Below are 26212 nucleotides of genomic sequence, written 5' to 3' on the forward strand. Positions count from 1 at the left end.
AAATCAGCACCCCCAAATGAAATCCTGCATACGGGCCTGGGTATTACTACCACTAGCTTGAACAAATTGCCAAAAATGGATGAGGGAGGGGACAATATACATGTTATTTTACTTGGCCTAAAAAAATAATGGAGACTGAGACTCCCTCAATGAAGTGCAGTTATTTCAAATATAATTGAAATTTAAAAATCAACCTTGTATTAGTTTTGAACAAAATTGCAATTTTCACATCTAACCTTAAATCTGCTTTTTAATAGATTTGACCTTCAGTATTTAGGATTGAACCATTAATATCATCATTAGGTGTCATAAATCCTAGAGTGACATAAATGTTTCAACAACTCCTCCTATACCTTTGTACAGGAGCCAACCGTTGTTAATCCGTGATGAATCCACACTTTTACTGTAGCGTGATCTGTAACGCGAAGCGAGACTACGCGTTAACGAGAGCGCGTAAAATTCGTCATGCCTGGAACCTTTGTGCGTATGCCAGCTTACAAGTTGAATTCAGTATTTATCAGGAAGCGGCTAAACATTGCCGTTTTATTCTGTAGTTTTATTGCTGATATCAAAAGAGAAATCATCGAAGTTTTTGTAAGGCAATGATGAACTGACATTCCTCGTAAAATAATCGTGAATTACGCGATTTTTAGCTTCTTTTCGTTGTTGAAAGGATTCAATCATGTTTCACCGTTGTTCATCACCGTTTAACAACTTCGCGTCCGGTAGCGTCTGTGTGGTTTACTTCGGTCGGGCAAACCACGCAGACGACGCGGCCGCATCGTTGTTAAACGGTGATGAACAACGGTGAAACATGATTGAATCCTTAAATAAAAAATGTACCTTGCTTCTTTTCAGTCTTTCTTTTCAGTCTCAAGTTTATTTCATGTAGAACCTTTCTGATTTTAGGGTAATATTTTGTCATATGCACATTTGGCCCCTGAATATGGATGAAGCAAACCCTTCAATATAAAGTTAAACCTACAAGGCTTTATCCATGTTCAAGGGCCAAAAGTAAATATGACTTTTTTCCTGCATGTATTTTGGCCCTTGAACATGGATGAAGCAAACTCTTCAATATAAAGTCTACACCTACAACTGGCTACAAGGCTTTATTCATATGTTCAATGGCCAAAAGTACATATGAGGCTTTTCCCGCCCAGTGACGGATTTATCCTTTATTTCTTAATCAGATAATCTGTTACCCTCACAATCCAGAATTAAAAATGTTTCATAGCATTACTGAGGATTTTCAACCACGTTATTATATTCTGCTAATCTAACCTGTGAGAATATTTGTGCAATAAAGTGAGTGTTTTCCTGATTCTCCACCAATTGGAAGTCATGATACTGATTGTGTATGTAGAACACCAACAGTTTTCTGAAATTTTTTGAGTTTAAAAGTCTATTTTCCACATTTCCCAGCTTCACATTTACTTGCTTGGAAATAAAGGTAGTATATTTCCACTTTGTGTTCAAGTGTCTAAGGCATTCCAGCCTGGTTGGTAGCTGCAATTGGTCTGAAAGGCATGCATTCCTATCATAGTGAAGGCTAAGAATATGTAGAGTCCGAGCATTTTAACAAGAGTTACAGTGGAAGATGTGAGGTCTCCATTATATTGATTTTCAATGATCCCAATCGACTACTTTCACTGCCACCATGGCACTGTCAATGCTGTTGATCAAGTCATGGTACTTTCTGACGGTCCTTTCTGAAACAACAAAATAACAATATTGATACAAAAGTTATGTTATAAACAGAGCTGTTGGACAATTTCATTATTATTATCCACAGAAGCCTGTGAAGTTATTTTGTTATCCACAGCTGAAGCCTGTCAAGTTATAGTGTAAAATGTTCTTAAAATCCCTGCACTTCCCAGGCTGCACTTTCAATCCTATGTTTTATTTTTACAGTCCATCTTATTTGTTACATTACACTACTCACTAATGATATTTCAAGCATACTGCTATCTTCAGTAGACAACAACCCCCGGCAACAACCCTGACTATTTTAAACCGTGTACAACTCTCTTCTGAGCTGGCTGACACCGTCTGGTGTCAGTGGCTCAGAATAGCCAACAGCACCCCCACGAGCCAAATATTGGGGCTGAAGACGTCCAAGAGAATACTGGATGAAAGCTTCCTCTCGGTAAGCAATTTCAAGTTTGTGAGAAATAAGAAAAGTTAAACACATATTTTAAACCATGTTGTTCAATGATATTTTGAAATCAACATCATTAAAAATCTTGAGGGTGTGTGACCAGATTGTGGTCCAAGTGTAACACTTTTTGTTTTCTATCTCACATTGAGGCACGTCACCCAAACATTCTTATTCCAAATTTGCTCCAGTGATTTGGATTCTAGAATTATCTGTATTCCAGTTGTTCATAGAACAGTACATCTTGGCAGGCCTTGGGCAATGTTTGAGGGGTTCCCTAACTATGAAGGAGTTTCAATAGGAAGTTGCCTAATAGCACACAGTAAGGGTGGATCAATATAATTCTACCCTGTAAATTGCGTGACCATAGCGAACTGTCCACAAGGTTATCCGTCCCTTGGGAGAGGGCGCTGTTTTGAGATTTTATGCTCTGGACCCATTTTTAACTCCACCCAATTCCAAACTAACTGTATAAAAATGCTGTGCTCATGATGCCATAAGGTCTTTTCCTTCGGTCGATCTAAAAAGGGCATGCAAATTTGCGCCTTGTTTCTGGGGTTATAACCACTCAACTACCATGTTTTTGTTCATACTGCCTCAACTATCTATTTCAGTCCTAAAATTTCACTGGGGTTATGAGAAAATATGAGATTTCACCTGATAACAAAATCTGCATATTGATGGGATACCAATTAAGTGGGGGGGATGAGGCCCTGGGATGAGGCTGACAATCTAGTCACCCACCTTTACTAGTCCATGACAGAAAAGATGGTGGATAATTTGCTACCAAAGAAGGGTACCATACCAATTCTAGCAATGCATTTTGAGAAAATACATACATGCCCTGGTTGAAATTTGATACACTTTTGATACACCACTTTTGATACGTATGAAAAATGTATGAAATAAAAGGCTTTGAATTGGAACCCTCATTTCATACACTTTTATGTATCAAAACTGTATCAAATTAACATTGCATACACATTTTATACATATCAAAAGTGTATCAAATGCCAAGATAATGTATCAAAAAAGTATCAAATGAAATGTATCCTTTCATTTCATACATATTTGATACATAATTATATCAAAAGTGTATCAAATAAGTAACTGTATCAAATCAGGGTTCCAATTTAAACTGTATCAAATTAGCGTTTAAATTTTATCCTTTCATTTCATACACATTTCATACATAATTTATATCAAAAGTGTATCGAATATGTTACTGTATCAAATGAGGGTTCCAATTGAAACTGTATCAAATTAGCATTGAAATTTTTATCCTTTCATTTCATACACATTTCATTCATAATTTATATCAAAAGTGTATTGAATATGTTACTGTATCAAATCAGGGTTCCAATTTAAACTGTATCAAATTAGCGTTCAAATTTTTATCCTTTCATTTCATACACATTTCATACATCATTTATATCAAAAGTGTATCGAATATGTTACTGTATCAAATGAGGGTTCCAATTTAAACTGTATCAAATTAGCATTGAAATTTTTATCCTTTCATTTCACACACATTTCATACATAATTTATATCAAAAGTGTATCGAATATGTTACTGTATCAAATGAGGGTTCCAATTTAAACTGTATCAAATTTTCGTTGAAATTGTTATCCTTTCATTTCATACACATATCATACATAATTTATATCAAAAGTGTATCGAATATGTTACTGTATCAAATCAGGTTTCCAATTTAAACTGTATCAAATTTGCGTTCAAATTTTTATCCTTTCATTTCATACACATTTCATACATAATTTATATCAAAAGTGTATCGAATATGTTACTGTATCAAATCAGGGTTCCAATTTAAACTGTATCAAATTAGCGTTCAAATTTTTATCCTTTCATTTCATACACATTTCATACATAATTTATATCAAAAGTGTATCGAATATGTTACTGTATCAAATGAGGGTTCCAATTTAAACTGTATCAAATTTACGTTCAAATTTTTATCCTTTCATTTCATACACATTTCATACATCATTTATATCAAAAGTGTATCGAATATGTTACTGTATCAAATGAGGGTTCCAATTTAAACTGTATCAAATTTGCGTTCAAATTTTATCCTTTCATTTCATACACATTTCATACATAATTTATATCAAAAGTGTATCGAATATGTTACTGTATCAAATGAGGGTTCCAATTTAAACTGTATCAAATTTGCGTTCAAATTTTTATCCTTTCATTTCATACACATTTCATACATAATTATATCAAAAGTGTATGAAATATGTAACTGTATCAAATCAGCGTTCCAATTTAAACTGTATCAAATTAGCGTTCAAATTTTATCCTTTCATTTCATACACATTTCATACATAATTATATCAAAAGTGTATGAAATATGTAACTGTATCAAATCAGGGTTCCAATTTAAACTGTATCAAATTAGCGTTGAAATTTTTATCCTTTCATTTCATACACATTTCATACATAATTTATATCAAAAGTGTATCGAATATGTTACTGTATCAAATCAGGGTTCCAATTTAAACTGTATCAAATTAGCGTTCAAATTTTTATCCTTTCATTTCATACACATTTCATACATAATTTATATCAAAAGTGTATCGAATATGTTACTGTATCAAATGAGGGTTCCAATTGAAACTGTATCAAATTAGCGTTGAAATTTTTATCCTTTCATTTCATACACATTTCATACATAATTATATCAAAAGTGTATGAAATATGTAACTGTATCAAATCAGCGTTCCAATTTAAACTGTATCAAATTAGCGTTCAAATGTTATCCTTTCATTTCATACACATTTCATCCATAATTATATCAAAAGTGTATGAAATATGTAACTGTATCAAATCAGGGTTCCAATTTAAACTATCAAATTAGCGTTGAAATTTTTATCCTTTCATTTCATACACATTTCATACATAATTTATATCAAAAGTGTATCGAATATGTTACTGTATCAAATCAGCGTTCCAATTTAAACTGTATCAAATTAGCGTTGAAATTTTGATCCTTTCATTTCATACACATTTCATACATAATTATATCAAAAGTGTATCAAATATGTCACTGTATGAAATCAGCGTGCCAATTTAAACTGTATCAAATTAGCATTGAAATTCTTATCCTTTCATTTTATACACATTTTATACATAATTATATCAAAAGTGTATCAAATATGTCACTGTATCAAATCAGCGTTCCAATTCTAATGCTGGCCAGCTGGACCGCCCTATTTTTGATACTTGCCATTTGATACACCTTTGATATAGTTTTTTGATACACTTTTGATACAGTTTTTTATACACTTTTGATAGTTTTTTGATATACTTTTGATAGTTTTTTGATACACTTTTGATACAGTTTTTTATACACTTTTGATACAGTTTTGATACACTTTTGATACAGTTTTTTATACACTTTTGATACAGTTTTTCAAATTTCAAAATTGGTCCAATCAAGCTCAAATTCAACAAGAATTATCCGTACATGATCTAAACATATTTGCAAACATTAATGACCCCAAAGTGAAGGGGTCAAAGGTCAAATTTTGAAATTAGTCTAATCAAGCTCAAATTCAACACTGCCCTCTACTGCTAATGCTGACCTCTAGCACTTTTCCCCATCACGGAGCAGCTCAATGCACTTTCCCCTATCAACGTTCAAAATTACAACGCAATAAGATAAATGTGTGAGAAAGTCTTGCAAAAAAGAAGCAAAACCCAACCAAAATGGAACATACATACATCAGAAGGCCTGCTTGGAATGCAGTGCTTGTCACTGAAGTTGTTACCCTCAATAAAGAGACAAAAAGGCTACCAATAACATCTACTATACAGGCATGTGCTATATTCATGCTTAATACATATACATTGAGGCCCTATATACAGTGTATAATATATAGTAAGCTTACCTTATCAGAACAAAGTCAGATATTTCCTCTTTAATCACAGTCCCTGATTACAACTACATTGTAACCTAATGTGCAGTCTACAAGCATGTTTGTATAAATCATCATGATAAATAAAACACCATAATTTGCTCTAAAATACAGTACATTTCCAAATGCAAATCCTGGTGTTAACTGCATACATGCCACATGGGCAAATTTGAAAATGATGATTCATTATCTAGACATGTGATCAGTTATTGATACAGTTTTGATACACTACAAAAGGTCAGTTTATGAAAGCCCAATTTGATACACTTTTGATATACCTCTAGCCACCCAAAATAAACTAAGTCCAATTTAATACGCTTTTGATACACTAAAAAACAGGCAAAGTCCAATTTAATACACTTTTGATACACTGTATGCAGCCAGAATTTGACTAAGTCCAATTTGATACACTTTTGATATACCTCTAGACACCAAAAATTAACTAAGTTCAATTTGATACACTTTACATACACTAAAAAACAGGCAAAGTCCAATTTAATACACTTTTGATACACTGTATGCAGCCAGAATTTGACTAAGTCCAATTTGATACACTTTTGATATACATCTAGCACCAAAAAGTTCACTTTGATACACTTTACATACACTGAAAAACTGCAAAGTTCAATTTGATACACTTTTGATACACCACAAGCATGGCCAAAATTAACTAAGTTCAAATTTGATACACTTTTGATACATTTTTAATACAGTTAGGTGGTATTTGATACAGTTTTGATACCTTATATTTTCAGTTGATACATTTTCAATACACCCTTTGTATATCAAAACTGTATTAAATTGCTGTTTGATACAGTTTTAATACACTTTGATACACTTCTTGCTGTATAGAATTTCTGCTAGGGTGTAGATGTACAGGGTGTCCCAGAACAATTCAATTACGGTACCCGGTAAATGAATTTGGTCAGCAAATCCACAAGTTTACTATCTTACCCACTTACTGCTTAACTGTGGTGTTTTGTAGGAGATTTAATATCTTTAAATTGCTCTGTTGTCCTTCAGGCACAATTGATGAACTTGGCTGGATTTCATTAAGATGGGACATGTGTAAACAAATATATGCAAAACAAATCAGGTTTGAAAAAAGAAATTCATTTAAAACCATACATTGTGACTTACAGTAATTCAGCGATTCACACTTACATTAATTTTGTTCTGTTATTAGTCTGGTCAAAATAGCAATTTCATTGCGTAAATTTCTGTCAGTTGTGACTTCTGACACCTTCCACCAGGGTGCCTTTATGCATTGCAGCATTACATCAATTTACATGTATTTAATGATGGATCAATATGCAGAAAACATGTCCTCAATTGATACATGTACAAGTCTTCTGTGGTCTGCACCTGAATAATAAAACAAAAACCAGACCCTTATTAGTTAATACCCCAGAAAATAAAAGACAAGAGATGTACATGTATAAATTTAAGCCGCCTGAAATTAATCATTTAAAATAGCAAATGAACATGATGAGGAAAATATGCATGCACACCCACACAAGTGACTTAGGCAAAAATTGCAACAAAATAACAAGCACAAAATTCAGTATTGCCTGAGGATACAGTTTTGTCATAAAACACTGGCCCAGATGCAAAGAAACATGTTGGAGTCCATGCCTCCTCCATCCATAGAACCCATTCAACAGAACGAACTATGGATAGTGTTTGAGAAATACATACTGCATGCCATGCAGTATGTATTTCTCAATGCAGTGCATGGCTTAGTTTAATCATCTGGTAATGGTGTGGCCTGCTCTCAGATCTTTCCCTGGGAAATAAGGTTTTTTCAAAATTGGGTCTTTAAATTTTCACACATTCTAAGTTCTCTCTAAATACTTTTTAACATAAAATTGTGAAGTTTTTTACAAAATTATGAAAGTTTTTGGTAGCCTTTTATCATGTATTTAATAGGGGCATTGGAATCTTACAGCCTGTGGATCCTTTATAGGGGGGTGTTCAGAAATACTTTGGTGGGGGGCTGGAAAATATTCATTTTTTAAATTTTTTAACCCCCCTTTTCGCGAACCCAAAACTTTTTTGACCCCCCCTCTTAATGGACCTAAAACTTTTTTGACCCCCCTCATATATGTTCAAAACTATTTTAACCCCCACCCCATCATAATGTACCATTCTACATCAAATGGCAGAGGAAACATATTAATGATGCTAAAATTTGTATTCATGTGCAATGAAATAGTACTCATTTCATTGGTATAGAATATGTGGAATTGATGAAATGTTTCAAAGTAGCATAAGTATGTTTATGCAACCCACTGAACCCAGTATTAATAAACTATACATTTGTAATTGGAATCAGTGGCGACGGAAACATTATAATTTAGGTGGGGTCGGGGACGAGTATATTTTGTTCTGGTTTTACTGGGACTTTTTGTTGCGGCGAAGCGCGCACAAATCTACCATTTTAGCCCAAAATACAGGGGCGTAGCACAGTGGCACAGATGAAAAAAGAAATTGCAGTTGCAAATACATACCGGTTTTGTTTTTAGAGAGACTGGGCCATATACATCTCAGCTCCCACCCAGTAAATTGGTACTCATCCCTGAGGGCTAGGGTGTCTGTGTGCTCACTACTCACTGCACATTTGTCTGGGACATTTGTCCAATTTTGAGATGTTTATAATTTATATTAATTAATATCAAACAGCCAAATATTTATGAAAAGGTGCCTTTCAGTTATTATTATTATTATTATGATGATGATGATGATGATGATGATGATGATGATGATGATGATGATGATGATGATGATGATATTTTTCTACAATATTTGAATACATTGCCCTTCATGTACATGTATGCTGCACACAACCTATAGCAGTCCCAGAACAACGCCAAATATGGATTAAAAGACCTTTGACCTTGGATGTACAACAGCATGTTATGATCTAATGGGAAACTGTGCACATCAACAAACACCATTTCTATCAAAAAGGCAACGTCTGATATAATTTGAAACCACATAAATTACTAGAGTTGGTTCTTCTCTTGGATTTGGACCAAGCTTTAGAATATCGAATGTTGCGTTTTGAAATAAAACAAACCAGAAATTTATCACCCATTGTAAAAGATATGGTACATGTACCGAATACATGTACATACATTGGCTGACCTTGTGGATTTCCTGTCCCATCCATGCTAACCACATAAGGAGATTATACGATTAACCTAGTGCAGCTATTGTCATAGCAGGGTATTATTATGTAATACTCCTGATCCATATTTGGCGTTCTCTTGGACTGTATAGGGACACTGCAAGTTAACGGTGAGTTGACAATATACATGCAGTGTGTAGCTGTGTGTCACACCCGTACCCCTGCACACATGCAAATACCCCCACCTGACTGCTTTCTGATACAGGTGGTCTGATACATGTAGTTTTTACCTTCAGGAGTTACCTGTTCATGTGTATGTGTCTTTGAAGTGAAATGTGTATGGTTGGTTGATGGGGTGGGGTGGGTTTGGTAGGGTGGGTTTGTATAGGAGAGCAATATGTGGTGTGGTGTAGTGATCTTTGACCAATGACCTTCTTTTTGTACAATTTTATCTTCAAAATTCCATATAATTTAAAAGCAGAAACTGTCAAATTTTAAAATTAGAAACAAAATATTAAATTTTGCTCCATTTTTTGAAATTATGTTCCACCCGGTGATCCATTTTTTTCAAAATGTTATACCAAATGACCCCCTTCTTTCAAAATTTTATACCCAATTTTTTACACCAAATGACCCATCTTTATACAAATAGGCTCCTACTAAGCAATGTCAGTAATGACCCCCCCCTCCCCCTAAAAAATGGCATGGACTCTGACCGAGTCCGGATTTGAGCTGGACTTGGGGCTTATTTTTGTTGGACTCAGACTTGGCTCGGACTTGTCACCACTGGACTTGGACTCCAATCCGGACTCGGGCACAAAAGGATTCGGACTTGGATACAAGTGGACTCGGATGAGCTGGACTCGGGTACAAGTCTGGAGGCCAGGCAATTTTTAACACTGGATCAAATGCACTTTTGTTGTGGTTCAATACTGGAACATTTGTGTGCGCAAAGTTTTTTCCCCCCCCCCCCTACGTACCGAAATTTTTTTAACCCCACCTGTTCATACACCCAAAACTTTTTAACCCCCCCCTTCAGAACTCCTAAAATTTTATGACCCCCCCTATACTCTGATCAGCTCTTAATAGTAGGCATGTGCACTAAAAATTGAAGTACTTTTAAATTGATTCAGACCTAACTTATTGGCTGGGAATTGATGAAAGAAACATTTTGGCGTTTAAATAATCTTAATCGGACGTTTCATTCCAGAGATATGGCCTTTTGAGTGTTACGGTTTTATATAGGGCTGCTAGAACATGTTAAAAAGTTAAAGTCCAAAAAGAATTACTAACAGAAAGTGCAATTTGAAGGTACTTTTTCTTAATGTATTTATTAACTAGCGTTATCTGGAACATTATATTTGCTTATAACAACATGAAAATAAGATCATCCTGAAAATTTAATCGATTTTGTTGACATACAACAAAAAATATAAGACCTCAAAACCCATGGTTTGTTTGGTGAAACCATAAGCATGATCATAGATGGCCGCCATGGAAAATATCTCCATAGAGGAGATGAACAATAAGTACATTATTTCAAATGAATAGCGGTAGTCTTAAACATTGTTCAATCTTTTACGGTCAGCACATTTTATCTTCAAAAATTATTATATTTCATCATGGCATAAGTTTGGTAATACTAATCACTACCAATTTTGAGAAATTTGCTCCAACTCAAAGGTTATCTTTAATACATTGAGCAATACACTGTGTGTGCATGGAAGGTTGGAAGCCATGATGGATAGCATATGAAATGGACATGGTGGTGAGAAGTGCATGATTTGAGATATGGGCCGCGGTAGGCTTAAACATTCTTAAATTTCTTAACATCCTGTACATTTTGTCTTCAAAAATAGTTACATTTTATGACTATGTAAGTTTGCTTGTCTGATTCACTCCAAATTCGGAAATAATTGTGTTTGAACACCTGATGCACGGAATGGTGTCACTTCAACTTGTTGTAGTTCTCATCTCATTAAATTTTTCATTAAAAAAGTTGATCTCTTCATGAAGGAAGGTCCTCTCTATTTACTAACCAATCAGGAAAAAGTTTGGTTAATGTTTTCCGGTGGAATCAGGAATTTCTTGAAACACCCTGATACAGGCCTACATTTGGATCAAAACAAGTATGAACGCCATTTAACAGGCCTGGGATTTCTTGTATCGATCAGTTTCTCCATAGACAATACGTGTGTGAGTGCACGCATACAGTAAATGAAAAATCGTTCTAGTGGAAACTGTATTGACAGTGGGCATCCCTAATAATAGGCGGGGACTCATAACATCCTGGATTGATAATTTGATATAGAACGGCGTACACACAGCTGGGCGCAGCAGTTACGCGAACTGTGCTTTGCGTAAAAACACGTGCTTTTGTGAATTTACGCGTGTGTAAGTTGGAACTTTATTGACTTGCGCAGTAACAAAAACCGAATAATTCCCGCCTATTAAGAGCTGATCATAGTATACATATTTTCCAGCCCCCCCACCAGAGTATTTCTGAACACTCCCTAGGTTAAAATTTACTTTTTGACACGATTATAGTGCAGTAGCGTAGCTTTTGGGTACTTTTGCCTAATTTCACTTGCATTTTTAGTTTTTTTAGGAAAGTGCAGTCTCATGCCTGTGATAGGATGTTCATAAAATTTTGAATATTTTTAGCTGAAAGTTTTTTCATTTGAAAGAGAATCAAATTACCTAAACAATTAGGGGGAAAATGATGTTTCTAGTGCATATACTTTTGAAGCAGGGCTGTCAACTTTTTGGAATTGCTTGGCGTGAGACAGAGGCGTACCGGGATTTGCCGACTTCAATGCTCATTTTGACCCATGATTATTTAAGCCACGGCGCTCGAAAATGTGAAAAGCATTTTACTCAATTTTTAGCTTTTTGTGTGAGATTTACTTTCAGGCGTGAGATTATACTACCTTGACGTGAGACCGTGAGAAAGTGACCCAATGCGTGAGACTCACAGCCAATGCGTGAGAGTTGACAGTTTTCAAGTTACAGACAAAAATAGCGTCACCAAATTGCCCAAAATTTTGTGTGTGAAATTGTGACAGTAGGCACATGTACAATGTACACTACTGTATGTGACCCCAGATGACCTCCTATTCTTTACTGTAAGAAAGCTGTTTTGGATGGTCTTGATTTACACACACATTGCTTTTGCGCTTTAACGAGTGTCGAGTTGGTGGATCATAGATTGCACTATGCCAGTACCAAAGTAAGTCAACATCACTTAGGTTTTGGTTGTCAAAATTAATTTTTAGTGATTTTTTCCATTGAGCCCCACAGAAAAGCCATTTTTGGACCGTACAGGCACATTCCACTTCCCTATGGACGAATAGCGCCACCTATAGTGTGGGATGTGAGCCTGCCTACCTGTGATAAGCTTCACTCATTGTTAAGTGCCTGTGTGCTAATCCGGGTTTGTGGTGCGCAGGGGAAAGGATACAAATTGGCACCCCAAACCTGTTAATGTACTGACGTAAATATTTTTTGCCCAGCTATTGTTGTTGACCCCCAAGTTTTTGTAGCCTGAAGTGCTCGATCAAATGGCCCAAGGCTTGTAAGGTCATATAAAATTAATGTTTTGAGAAAAGAAAAAAAAATCTGACAAACCGTACCCCAGAAACTGATGAGGCCAGGAGGGCGAGGGCAAGAACCAAAACATCAATTTTATATACATGTAGACTAAAGGGAGTCCCAATCAGAGTCCATGCTTTTGATGCATGTAGACTGCGCTGCATTCCTTTTTTTTTTTTTTTAGCCATTAACAACTCCACTTTCCGTTTTTACGCAGCAAGTGTAGGCCTACATGTATGATAAAGTCAAATGACAAAAAGTGCCAAACTTCTCTGATAACTACATGCAGAGTCTGACTGGGGTGGGGCGACATGCGCATTACATGTTCACTGCCAAATCAAGGTGGAAAATATGGTATAAGTTTAAAATAGCGGCCCAGTCATGGTTTGTGCAAACAAAATTTCTGGGGACAAAATTTCTCCCATCTACCAAATCTACCTATGATGACCAGTGGCGTGGCCCCGGGGGGTTCACTCCCATTGTGGCCTGTACACCATCCGCGATAATGAAAGCAGCGTAAAAAGGGCGATTTTTTTTAGATGCGTGAGGCACGATACGCAGCGTTAGGGTGTCAAAAACATGAAAAAGTGGAAACAAGGGTAGCAAAATTGCAATTTCTAAATACGCGGAAATGAAATTTAGGGTATGAAATTTGATGTTAGGAATGAAATCCCTGTTTAGGGTGTCGTTTTAGCCAAGGGTTAAATCCTTGTTTATGGTGCTTTTCAAAAGTTGATTATCGCGGATGGTGTACAGGCCACAATGGGAGTGACCCCCCGGGGAGGCGTGGCCAGCACATTGAAAGTGGGGGGTGCAGGTTGTTAAGTTCCCCCGAATGGAGTCTGATTAGGAGCAAATTTTGGCGTTTTTAACATTTTTCCCGAATGACCAACAAAGTGGGGGGCATGGCCCCAACCCCTTCTTCTTGCGACGCCACTGTCACACACTGATGATCACTAAAGTAATATTCAGATTTCCTTTTACAAATTAACCATCGCATATGGTCATTTTCACAGTAAAGGGTGTAACTTTTGATTTTTAGGGTCAAAATTTCAAACCACTTAAATATGTTTCTGTTTACTGAAATCATGCATATAAGCAACTTAAATTCCAGTAAAATAATGTTTCAAGGCTTAAACCTTTTGATTTCTAAAAAAAAATTTGACATTTCCATAACATTTTGGTTAAAATCTAAGAAAAATGTATTTTACATAAGCTCAGAAAATTATGACATGAAAGCTGGAATACATGTGAAATCCCATTCCAAAGTAAGTCAACAGATATAAGTTACATTTTATACTATGTTTTGCTATATGTTTATAATTGCAGTTTTGAAAATTTTTTACATTAAGTGTCATTTACAATGGAAATTTCCCAACCTTAAACATATTTTTTAAGTTTTAATTGGGTTCCTAAGATAATTTGAATGTCTAACTTCATGTACAAATACTACTTGATAAAAGGAACCTCCCAGCCAAGTTTCGCAGAAATTGGAGTTATTTTTAGAATTGGCAATTCAAGCGATTTGTGTTTCGGAGGCTTCAGTTAACAACACAGGTGGTCATAAAAGTAAAATATTTGGCTAACTACTGCAAGTTGACATGAAAAAATAGGTAAAAATATCACAATTACCAATTTTCATGCTTTGCTTCTAAGTATTGAATTTCAGTTGTGACAAAAATTAAATTATCACAGCAAGTCATTTTTTTTTTTGTTTCGGAGGCTTCATGTTAAAAATGGTTAAACATTGCAGAAGTAGTTTTTTTTGAAAACAACACTGTTGGGATCATCTAAGCTGTTATTTTCTTGTGTGTATTGAATCAATGATTCTATCGGCAGATATTGTAGATTTATAACATGTTAACTTTTTACCCATTTGTTAAGTATGGTGTTTTTGCATGTGAAGCCTCGAAACAGGCTTTTTGGGTATCAGTATATTTTTCAAACATTAACCATAATATCAACATTTTTTTAAATTTATGACATTCTGCACATATCAAGTAACAATTACAATGCAGATATCAGTATTAAACACCAATTTAGATATGCATAGATGATAATTAATCTTATTGTTGTTTCGGAGGCTTCATTTGTTTCGGAGGCTTCAATTGTTAACGGAAAGTTTGTATTGGGTCCCATTTTCAAACGGTGATATATATCTCCACGATTTAAAAACAAGTGACTTGAGGATCTACTTTGATACATTTTGATAAATAGATTGGATGAGCTCTTTTATTTATATTTGCCCAAGCTTGCTGAACAGTTTGTTTCGGAGGCTTCAAAAAAGTTAACGGAAAAAGGGCTCTTTGAAGTCAATATTTTATATAAATCTTAAAAGCTTGCAAATCAACTAATTTTTGTTACCCATTTCAAGTTAAGATATCAACTGTTATGAATCAAGAAGAAGTGAAGAAATAACCAAGAATTATGAACCAAAGCTATACCCACAAAGTTTGTTAACAATTGTTAACGGAAAATGAAGCCTCCGAAACGACAAATATCGAAGTCCGGTTCTCAAAAATACAGGGCCGTTCACAATTAAATCTAATGTGGCATGCAGTGTTTACTGAACATATGACCATACTTTCAGGATAAGAAAAATTATCCATGAACTAACTGAAGAAAACACATGGTTTTACAAAAATGTTACTGTTTTTTATAGTTTTTCAAAATGGCAATATTAAGTACATTTAAGCCTGCTAAAACTGAACGCAATAACTCCCAAAGATGACTATGCTACCCAAGGTAGCTGCTAACTAGATGACTTATGTGGCCAAAAATCATGGAATTCTGTGGCTTTATTAGAACACTACGGATCATAATGTTAAAAATCCAAAGTTACACCCTTTACCGTGAAAATGACCATATACGTGCGCGACGTCAAGCGTGTGCATTGGACCATGTGCAAAATAATATGCGCTGGACAGCTAGCAGTACGCTTAATTTGTAAAAAGAAATCTGAATAATACTTTAGGCCTACCTGACAATGATTAAGTAGGTATGCTAGGTGAATTCAAATTTGCCATCAAACTGCATCATTTTATATATCAAATTAAAGCCCTTGAGTAAACAAAGCCAAAACTGAAAACCTTTTTTCATAGCACTTTCCGTAGCAAAGTTACATCTTGTCAAAGATTGACTTTCATCAAAAAGATTCAGCTAGCAAAATTCCCCAAAACGGCATTTCGGGGTGTTTCTAGATCTTAGTCTCATTATGATAGCAGCTTTTTTTAATGGAACTGCTATCAAAATCCCTCTAAAATTCCATGTGCGATTGTCTTATCACCATAAAAAATCATATATTTGGGTAGTCTCGGTCCCAGCCGATTTGTGCTCCTTCGTCACTAAACAAACCGTCTGGCGACAACCTCATAGTACGTCTTTCCTGATTGGCTGAATTAACTCAGTAAAATATTGGGTTGCCAAATAAGGCAAGTTGGTGGACACCCATGCGGTGAGACGATTGGCGCCTCAGTGGCTGCAAGCTAGCGTAGGCCTACATTTTGCGTTTGCAGTATCTAAAAAGTACGATGTTTGTGTCACTTACACGAGTCACACCCTAATTCATCAGCCATAGCCAATTGAAAACCTTTTTATTTGGAAATTCATTAACTGACCCTGAACCAATCAGCAATCATCATTTTCGGGGTTGTCGCCAGACGGTTTGTTTAGTGACGGAGGAACACAAACCGGCTGGGACCGAGACAAATATTTGGGTCAAGTGAAGTATAGAAAACATATTTATGTAGGTTTCTTTCTTCGGCCAGTTGTTTTAAATTTCTATGTAAATATGCATTGACATTGTCGGCGAATTTGACTGACTAGCAAATGTGTTATCTAAAAAAAAAAAGCTAGGTTTGCTGCCCTGGCATACCTACTAGGCTAGATTAAACTTAATGATCATGATGATATTTATACGGTGATATACCCAACTGGTCAGAGAAATTGAAACAAAAATAAAACAATTAAAAAGCGCTAGGCTAATTAGCCATGCTATACTACAGTGACTATGCATGCCATGCATACAATGATAGTATTGATACATGCATACAATGACATGCATACTGAGCTGAGTGCGGGGCTGAGTGAGGCTTATCATACTCATTTCATGTCATGATTTACTTACCGTATAAAACACCACGGTGTTGAACTTCACTCAGTAGTTAAAGCTGTGCCAAACTCACAAACCAGTTCACACGTCTATAATCATGCTTCTTCATACTGCTAAATGTTAGCTTTTTGGGTAAATAGTACTGGTTCCGAGAATAAATCCAATAAACATGATATTACCAAACCCACGGCCACGGCGTCCCATGAAAATGATTTTAATTTCAGGCAACTTTAGGGACAGCCCGTGGTACTACTAGAACTGGGCCAGTACTTGTGGCTTGAACTGGGCAATTCTTGAGCACGCCAGAATTGGCCCAATAAAAGTGTCACTTTTGCCGGCCTAGTATTGGGGCTTTTTTTATAGCTCAATCCGTGCCGCTAGATCTTGCCCAACACTGGCCCAGTACTGGGCTTAAAAAGTGGAAAACCGCTGTGGACTACAACTACTGCACTGGAAATTTTATTTCGGCACAGACAACAGTTGTGGAGTTACAGTCAGAAATGAGGGAAAACCAGTATTTGATCAATAAATCAATAACTACTTGCCTTGAGTTGCTGAATTTCAGAGCAATAGTTGTAGTCCTTGCCCCTACAACATGCATATCTTAATTGTTACCAATGCGCTATAATTTGTGAGAAAAATGCAAAAATAGGCACAAAATTGGACAGGGGTGTAGTACCCCCTTAATGTTACTGTGGGTACATATTTAATGTAAAAGTAGGACATCTTACTTCTTAAGATGATTAGAAATTGGGTGAGGTGCACAATTCTTGCATTTGAGAATGATTTTCTTTGTGCTCAAGAGTGGTTTATCATATCAGTTCCAAAAATAAATTCTATACTTCAGAGTGTGTCTGAGTAGAAGGTCCCTTGGCCCTCAACTATGCTTTCATTTAAACATTTCATTTAATGTGCTAAAATAATAATAGGAATTGTAGATTAGATGCTATATTTGACTAAGGCAGAAAGTGTATAATTTGGTTAATATCGAGATATTTGACCCACTTTCCAATTCAACATTTACTAATTTAGCATTTTTTTATTTACGTAATTTTCACTGTATGTATATGCGTAATTATCGCTTCTACTCCCCCACATTTGACAAGCAAGTGACAAGCACAGTATAAACCTATAAACCTATTTCTGTGAACAAGTTGAACCCCAGGTCTCCTGCTATATGTCAAATTTTGTCAATTTATTATTGCAACAAAATGAACAGGATGAATGTGAATTGAAAACACAAATGCTGTGATGTGTGCCTGTCAAATGGAGACTGAAAGATAAGGAGAGCGTGTGACGCAAAGGACTTTTCTGTTTCTTTTACACTTTCGGACAACCAAATAATCTAGTGGACAACCCATATTTCCTTAATTTTAACACGCCATGCATTTCTTCACTGATGGTTAGAGTTGAGTGCTGTACCGCTTCTTGATTCTAATCTTACTCTATACCTATACCTGTATATAATACCCCGGGATAATACCCACAACACAAAAAGAAAGTCCTCAATTGTCTATTTATTGAAATGTTATAAATATTTATACTGGTTCTTTCTTTGCATGTTCTTCTCTACTCTCTTTTTTCTTTTATTTGGCAAGTTTGTGTGATTTTATGTTGTAACTTAGGGCAGTGTACGGGGATGCTCGCTTCAGGCCTTTGGGCCTTTTGAGCATCTCCTCATTCAAATTTTGTGTCTTTTATATATATTTTGTATGTTGATTTGAATGAAATAAAATGATGATGTATGTATGTATGTAATTACATAACCTGTCACAGATCCAAATCTGCTCATGTTTTGACCATTTGATTAACATGGCCGTGTGCAGTATCTTGTTAGCTCCAATTTGACACCACACTTAAAACCAAAATCTCCACAATTGACAAAGATGGTTACCTTAATTTGAAATTTGTTGCATTTTCAAAAGTTGCAAATCAAAATGATCACTATAAAGTATGCATGGCCAAGCTGACTAGCCCACGATGAGCCCGTGTTAACTATCCCAAGTGCCAAGTTTATTCAATTGTCAATTTGAAATGCCATGGCTTGTTAGAATGGTTTCCTACATCTCGGGCATGAAGCGCTCGATATTACCAAGAGGCCGTTTCATGGTAACATTCTGGAATTCACCTCTATAGCACTGTGTGCTCCTTTTTTAATTTTCAACTTTTACAAATGCACCAAATTTCATTTATTGGTACTAATCGTTGTCAAGCATTTGGAAGCAAATGTGGTATCAAATTGGAGCTAACATTAAGATTCTGTACACGACCATGTTAATCAAATTGTCAAAACATAAGCAGGTTTAGATTTATATTGAGTAAGTGAGGACTTTCTTTGTTGTGTTTATATGAAAATACTCACTATTCAGTGATAATCAGCAAAGCAGGTTAAGTTATTGTGAATATGAGAACATAAACTATGATTAAGTCCTAGAAACTAGTTCACAGCTCAAAGTCACAGTGTCACAGACAATCTTATTATAAAAGCAGCAAAGTATGACACATTATTACCATTTACCTTTATAATAACAACATAGCTTATTAATAGCTAAATAGCAATATATGCTGTCAGATTTGCAGGTGCAATGAGTAATACATTACCATTCTAATTCCAGCAAGATTAGACATTGTTTAAGCTTACTTAAAACCCTACGATAAGTAAGTGCTAAGACCAAAGATTATAACTGCACTCGGGGATGTTAATGTACTTCCACGAATCATTTTCACTAAACATTGATGCATTTCTGAGCAGGTTTTGAATTCTGAGATGAGCAGGAGCAATCACTTTCAATAATGTTCAGTTCAGTTAAATCACTCCCTGACAGCTCTCCTTAACTTCCTCAGGAGAGTGGTGTGTAGCTCACCAGCAATTTTTAAAACTCATTTATGTTGAGTGAAATCACTCTCCTGACAGCAATACTTAACATCATCAGGAGAGTGGCATGTAGCTTGAAGCCAAAACTTGCTTAGTATTGAGTAATGGTTCTTGAGAACCCATTTTGATGGTTCATCAATCATGATGTGTAGTTGAGCCAAAGGTATCACGCCAAGTACCTGTTCCTGTGCCAAGTCTCTACTGCCAAGTCTCCAGATGGGGATCATTACACAGCACGCTAAATACGCCTTATTTATATCTCAAAATCATAAACAATTTCAAGAAAGAAAATATTTAAAGTGTTCAGTCATGCTTCTGTAGATTGCTACAAGGCCCATTACCTCGTCACATGAAACAGTTAAATTAATACCAGGAAATGCGGTGTTTTCTTAATGTTCAGACAGTTAATGTCAAAGTTGGATCTATTTTGGTGCACGGCAAGATTTCGACTAATGCTCCAGCTTGGCTAGCCCAGGCTGTGACTATTTTTTGCATATTTTACAGCTGTAAAGAATTAGATGTCATGATGACTATGTACAACATATAGGTTGCATGCATGTTATATAATGTCTGGTGTATGACATTTTGTAGCATTGGGAGAGAACATTCATAGCGTGGATGTATTTTAATTAATAGCGCTATCTGGGAATGCATTTGTGGACAAATGTTTAATGAAATGAGCATGTTTCAAAAGTATGATTTTCCATACCTACTGCAATGCACTTTTCCATACATGTACCTACCTCAGTGCAGAAAGATATCATAACTCCCCTGACTGCTCCCCTAAATATCTTCAGGAGAGTTATGTGTAGCTCACTGGCAATGTTTAATATAAATCACTCTCCTGACTTCTTCAGGAGAGTGAACTCACTGGGAATGATGTTCAATATAAATCACTCCCCTGACTGCTCCCCTAAATATCTTCAGAAGAGTGATGCACAGCTCACCAGTAATGATCAATATAAATCACTCGCATTCACTCCCCTGACTGCTGCCCCAAAATATCTTCAGAAGACAGATGTACAGCTACCTGTCATTTTCAAAAGTCAATGCCCGAATAGTTGAATTTTATTAATGTTATAGTGTATTTGTTAAGAAAGTTACTATATACCTTTAATAAAACTTTGAGAGAGATAGTAAGATGATTATGAATTCAAAATGGACAACGAGGTCATGTGGTATGTTTACTGTTCCGATTGTCGTGATTTAGTTCTGACATGTTTGCACTAGCAAGTGATATTATCCTGGATAGACTGATGTGCCATGCATGCAACCAATTTTCACTGACAGCTTGTCAAAGCGATAACCATCATCAACAAATGCTTCACAAAAATCACATCATGAACCAATTGTGTGGATCTTCAGACGTCAGTTTGTTAGAACTGGCTGGATGTCGTCCTAGTAAAAATGGCTAAAATTGAGCCTAACCTAGGAATAGTGGATTGTGTGTACAATTATAGACATGGCGGCTATATGACAAACATTTATGTTTGATTTTCAATGATTTGTGGATTAAAATATTATTATAAATACACAGTTAAAAGGCATTTTGAGTGATCACAGCAAAAGTATATATTATTTGATTTTTTTTTAGGAATAGCTGAAAAGTGAAGGATAAATTCATAAACTCCTTATCACATACTTTTTTTCATGGTTTTTCACATGAAAATCAGCAGAGCTGCGATTGAATCTCCATTTTATTGCATGAGGAGAGGGTAATTGGGGGAAAAGTGAATTTCAAAGGGGATCAAAAGTGGATATTTTTGTTAGTTTGGGTTTTTTAGTGGGGGCAAAGGGGGCTTTAAGGGTATTAGCCCTTTCATGTGGCGGCACATGAATAGGCAAAGTGACCCATTGTGGTGACACCACCGAGTTTGGTAAGTATCCACAGACAAACTCCACCAACATTGACTAAAATGTCTAGTTTTATGAGGTTGATTTTTGTCTTATCACTTGCAGAGTATGCTAGTACATTATACTTTTTCAGGATCAGAATTTCATTTTGCAGTGCAAGAATCAAGATTGATTCTTGCAGAATAAATTTGCAGGAATCATTTGATTCTTGCAAATTGGTGTAAACTACAAACGTTTGCAAGAATCAACTATATATGATTCATGCAAATCTGTTTAGGAGAATCTTTTTGAAATTCTGACCTTGCTATTTATAAAAATGCAAGTAACAGATTTTTGATGATATATTTAAGTTTTGTTTTCTGACTTTACTGAATCACTGATAGTGCCTTTAATATTTGGCAAGCTGTGCTTGTAAAAATTAATCAAAACATGCTTATTTATAGAAATAGATGTAAAATGAAAAATATTATTTGAATGCAGCCCGTTTGCTCGGTATTTGATGAAAACTGATCCGTTTCAATTGTCAGTGACATGGAGATAAGACATTGCTCTTCAAATATCTAATTTTTCATACATTGAAGGTAAAAAGTTGTTTACCTTGCTGAATGATTTGTGTTAAATATGCTTTCACCAAGCTTAAAATTCAAGTATTCACAAAGGACATACAGACATACTATTGGCTTGAACAGGGGCATGTGAAACAAAGAATGCCAATGCTGCGCTGCCAGGATGTCTCAAAACTACCAACTTGTGATGATACTCTCATTTTGTGGTAGCATGTCACATATAGGCCTAGGGAGCACCTGTATACTCAAGCGCAACAGGCTATATTAATGATTCGCACCCACCACATTCAATTGAGTTAGGTGCATGACTTCAAATTGGTGATATAAACTGTACTATGAAATACAAGTAAATACAGGTGTATCCGTTTTCTAAAAATTTGAAACAGAGGTCTTCCCTTCAAGATGGCTGCTAATCCAAGACACTCTCTGTATAAGCAAACTTGACTACTTTTAAGGGAACAAACAAAAAGTTTGATAGTGATGTCCTATTTTCAAAAGTGCTTTCGTTTTAGGAGGCTGAACCCCACCCCTTAATTCCCTGAAACATAAAGGTGAAATGTTGAAAATTCCAACCTGTATTTCACTTTGACCAATATTCTAATGCCCATGAAAGGACTTTCGTTTAAAGCTTAGCTTTGTTCATTGTCTTCAATATAATTCATCTTGTATAATCTTAGTGATTAAAAATTAAATATTAGATATATTGTCCAAAATTAGTATTCTTGTTTAAGGGGGTACTACACCCCTGTGGTAAATTTGTGACTATTTTTGAATTTTTCTCAAAAATAATAACACTGGTAACAAAAGTTATGTATATTATTGGGGCAAGGAATCCAATTACTACACCGAAATTTCAGTAACTCAAGACAAGCGGTTCAGTATATATGATAGGAAATGAGGTACAACCTAGCGGTACCTTATTTCTTATCATAAATAACGAACCGCTTGTCTTGGGTCACTGAAATTTTGGTGTAGTAATTGGATTCCTTGCCCCTATAATATACATAACTTTTGTTACCAGTGTGTTATTAGTTTTTGAGAAAAATGCAAAATAGGCACAAATTTATCGAGGGGTGTAGTACCCCCTTAAATGTCTACAAGTGTATTTAAGATGTAACACATGGTACCTCCTTCACGGTGCATTTCTATACATTCATCAGCCAACTTGTCATATCTGTCCTACAAAATTATGTTTCAAATTTTGACGGCGCCAAGAGAATGATGTTGGACTTCCTCTCGGAGCGTAACACAAAACCAGCGCTCGCCTACAGTTACTTGTTTTCAACGTAAAAGATCAATGCATTATATTTGGCAATGCTAAATCATAGGAGCCAAGACATTCTAGCCATAATAGGAAATGTACTTGAGTGACTGTGCATATATAGTGCATTAATGTGTTGTGCTTCATTTTTACATTTCACTCATTGAGGTGCTATAGTGGTTTGTATGGACCCAATCTGAAGATAGTTTGTATCATTATTATTTAGGTTTTTTTGTAGGTGTAAATATAAAGTAATACTGCTTGGCTTAACTGCACATGAAATTAAGCCACTTAGTCTTCCTTGAAAGAATTTTTTTTTGCATTTAGCTCATGATTAGACTATGCCATAGTCAATTTTTGATAAATAAAAGCATGTTATTAATGTTAATCATGATGAAAGCATTTAGTTGAACTCGAAATTATACTGATATTTAATACATCAAAATACTAGTATAAAATTGTTATGAAAAAGTTTATATAATTATATTAGTGACAGTAAAAAGTAAAGTGTACGTAGGCTTATATTATTAAATGCAACATATCATAATGTCATAATTGCATTGGCACTTCAATACTGAACAATTCTGATTTTAGAATCTGCCAGTTTATTAATCGCGAAATTCCATGTTAAAAATAGACTGGACTTTCAATTTTAAACGGACAAAGTCCCTAACACTCACACTGTCAATCATACTTGTTTATCAATCAAATTTAACCGCAAGCAAATACAAGACGCGCTCATGCATTCATTGACGCGTTCATGCAATTACACAATACAAAAGCCGCATACTTGTGTACCATGTAGTTATTAATGGTAATGACAGGTACCCGGAGGATTTAAACCATAACGAAATCTGGGCGACCAACCACAAGCCAGATCCATTTAAAGATGCATTACATCATGGCCAATTTTAGTAGGCCAGATTTCCAACAATCTCATCCATAGAAGCTCATAGACAGCCGTGTTAAGCATAAAACCACAATCCAAAGTCAGTAGTCCACTTGGGAAGCTAACAAACAGAGGGAGTAGGGTGACTGAAAAGATCAGATGTGAAAATCTATCAATTGTGCACACATTAATTAAATCAGAGTTTTAAGCTTAAATACAATATCCAGAGTATGCACAATGGGCAAGTGGACTACTGGGTAGTCTAGCTCATGATTAAAACTTGTTTCTTTCTTTGTGTTTTTTTGTGTGTGTGTGTGTGTGTTTTTGTTTTTTTTTCAGTTGTATAATTTAAAACTGCAGAATGTAAGGTTCCTGTGCTATATTTGGTAAATTAACATAAAATGTGGTTAAAGTGGAGGGTTTTTTTGGGGTGGGGGGGTGGGGGTAAAATTTGGTAAAAAGTGAACTTTCTGCCCAAATTGCAAATAGTGATTTTGGGACTTTTTTATATTTCTGCATTTTATTTGGGAGGGGAGGGGTGTCCAGTCTTGCAACCATGGTAACAACTCCTGTTATGGTTGTCAATAGTTAGACAAACTGAGTTTTATCAGTTTGTAAAGCTGCATGATGATGAGTGTCGTTGATATAAAGAAACTAGAGCGGTTACCGCACTATAGCTAAACCATGGGACTTTTGGCAATATATTTATTATCATATACCACTGTCACCTGGGAGCTAGGTCATACCTTATTTGGATTTTGAGTATGAAAAGGACCCAAAATAGGAATATTGACTTGAGTCTTATGAGGAGTGTCACCCCTGGTTGGGAAAATTATTTTTATTATTATATTCTTTCCTTTTTGGCCCCCACACATATGTGGGGCTTATGTTATCATCCAGATGGTTGCCTGCCTGGTTGTTTGTTTGTTTGTTTGTTTGTTTGTTTGGCTGCCTGCCTGTCCGGGGGGGAAGCAAATTCATTAATCCACTGTGCAGCTCCAACGCAATAACCTATCAACTTCATTATTATGTTTTCAGGGTTATTAGGAGTTAAGAAAACCTAATAATGATAATATTGGCTGGCTTATTTCGCATGATACCATAACATATCGGATGAGTCATACAAATATCGAACTCGCCATTGGCTCGTCCGATATTTTTATGACTCATCCGATATGTTATGGTATCATGCTCAGCCATCCAATATTATATCAAACTTGATGCAGTGATTGGATATTTGCATATTTATGAATATTAATGAGCTTATTTGCATATTTTGCCTACATTTTCATTAATCCACTCTGCAGCTTAAACGCAATAACCAATCAACTTCAAACTTGGTACAGTGATTGGGTATGGTGGCCTGATGTGCTGTATAGTTTTGTGTTTTGTTATTTGCATGTTTATGAATATTAATGAGCTTATTTGCATATTTTGCCTACAATGTCATTAAAGCATTCTGCAGCTTAAACACAATAATCGATCACATTCAAACTTGGTATCATGATTTGTGATAGTATGGTGGCCTGATGTGCTGCATAGTTTTGTGCCATGTTATTTGCATATTTCTGAATATAAATGAACTTATTTATATATTGCATATTATTTGTATTTACAAACCTTTGTTATTTACACACCTTTGTGTGGGGGCCACCTTAATTACGAACCGCGTAATTCTAGTTTCTCTTGACACCACTCAGGGGGGTTACACCTTCTTGGCATTTCAAAATATGAAAAGGACCCATGATATGAATATTGACCCATGTCTTATGAGGAGTGTCACCCACGGTGGGGAAATTATTTTTATTATATTCTTTAAATTATCTCTTGCATTT

General features: G+C 35.5%; 1 long non-coding RNA gene across 1 annotated transcript; it reads right to left on the bottom strand.

Moving 5' to 3' along the window:
- Window positions 1–987: 987 nt before the first annotated feature.
- LOC140153433 (uncharacterized) lies at window positions 988–17158 on the bottom strand. Its single transcript, XR_011859109.1, has 3 exons — window positions 16948–17158; window positions 7265–7465; window positions 988–1712 (listed from the first exon to the last, which is right to left on the bottom strand). It is a non-coding gene; the product is annotated as an uncharacterized lncRNA (long non-coding RNA).
- Between the last annotated feature and the right edge of the window lie 9054 nt (window positions 17159–26212).

Source organism: Amphiura filiformis, chromosome 5 (genome assembly GCF_039555335.1).
Source record: "Amphiura filiformis chromosome 5, Afil_fr2py, whole genome shotgun sequence".
NCBI classification, from domain to species: domain Eukaryota; kingdom Metazoa; phylum Echinodermata; class Ophiuroidea; order Amphilepidida; family Amphiuridae; genus Amphiura; species Amphiura filiformis.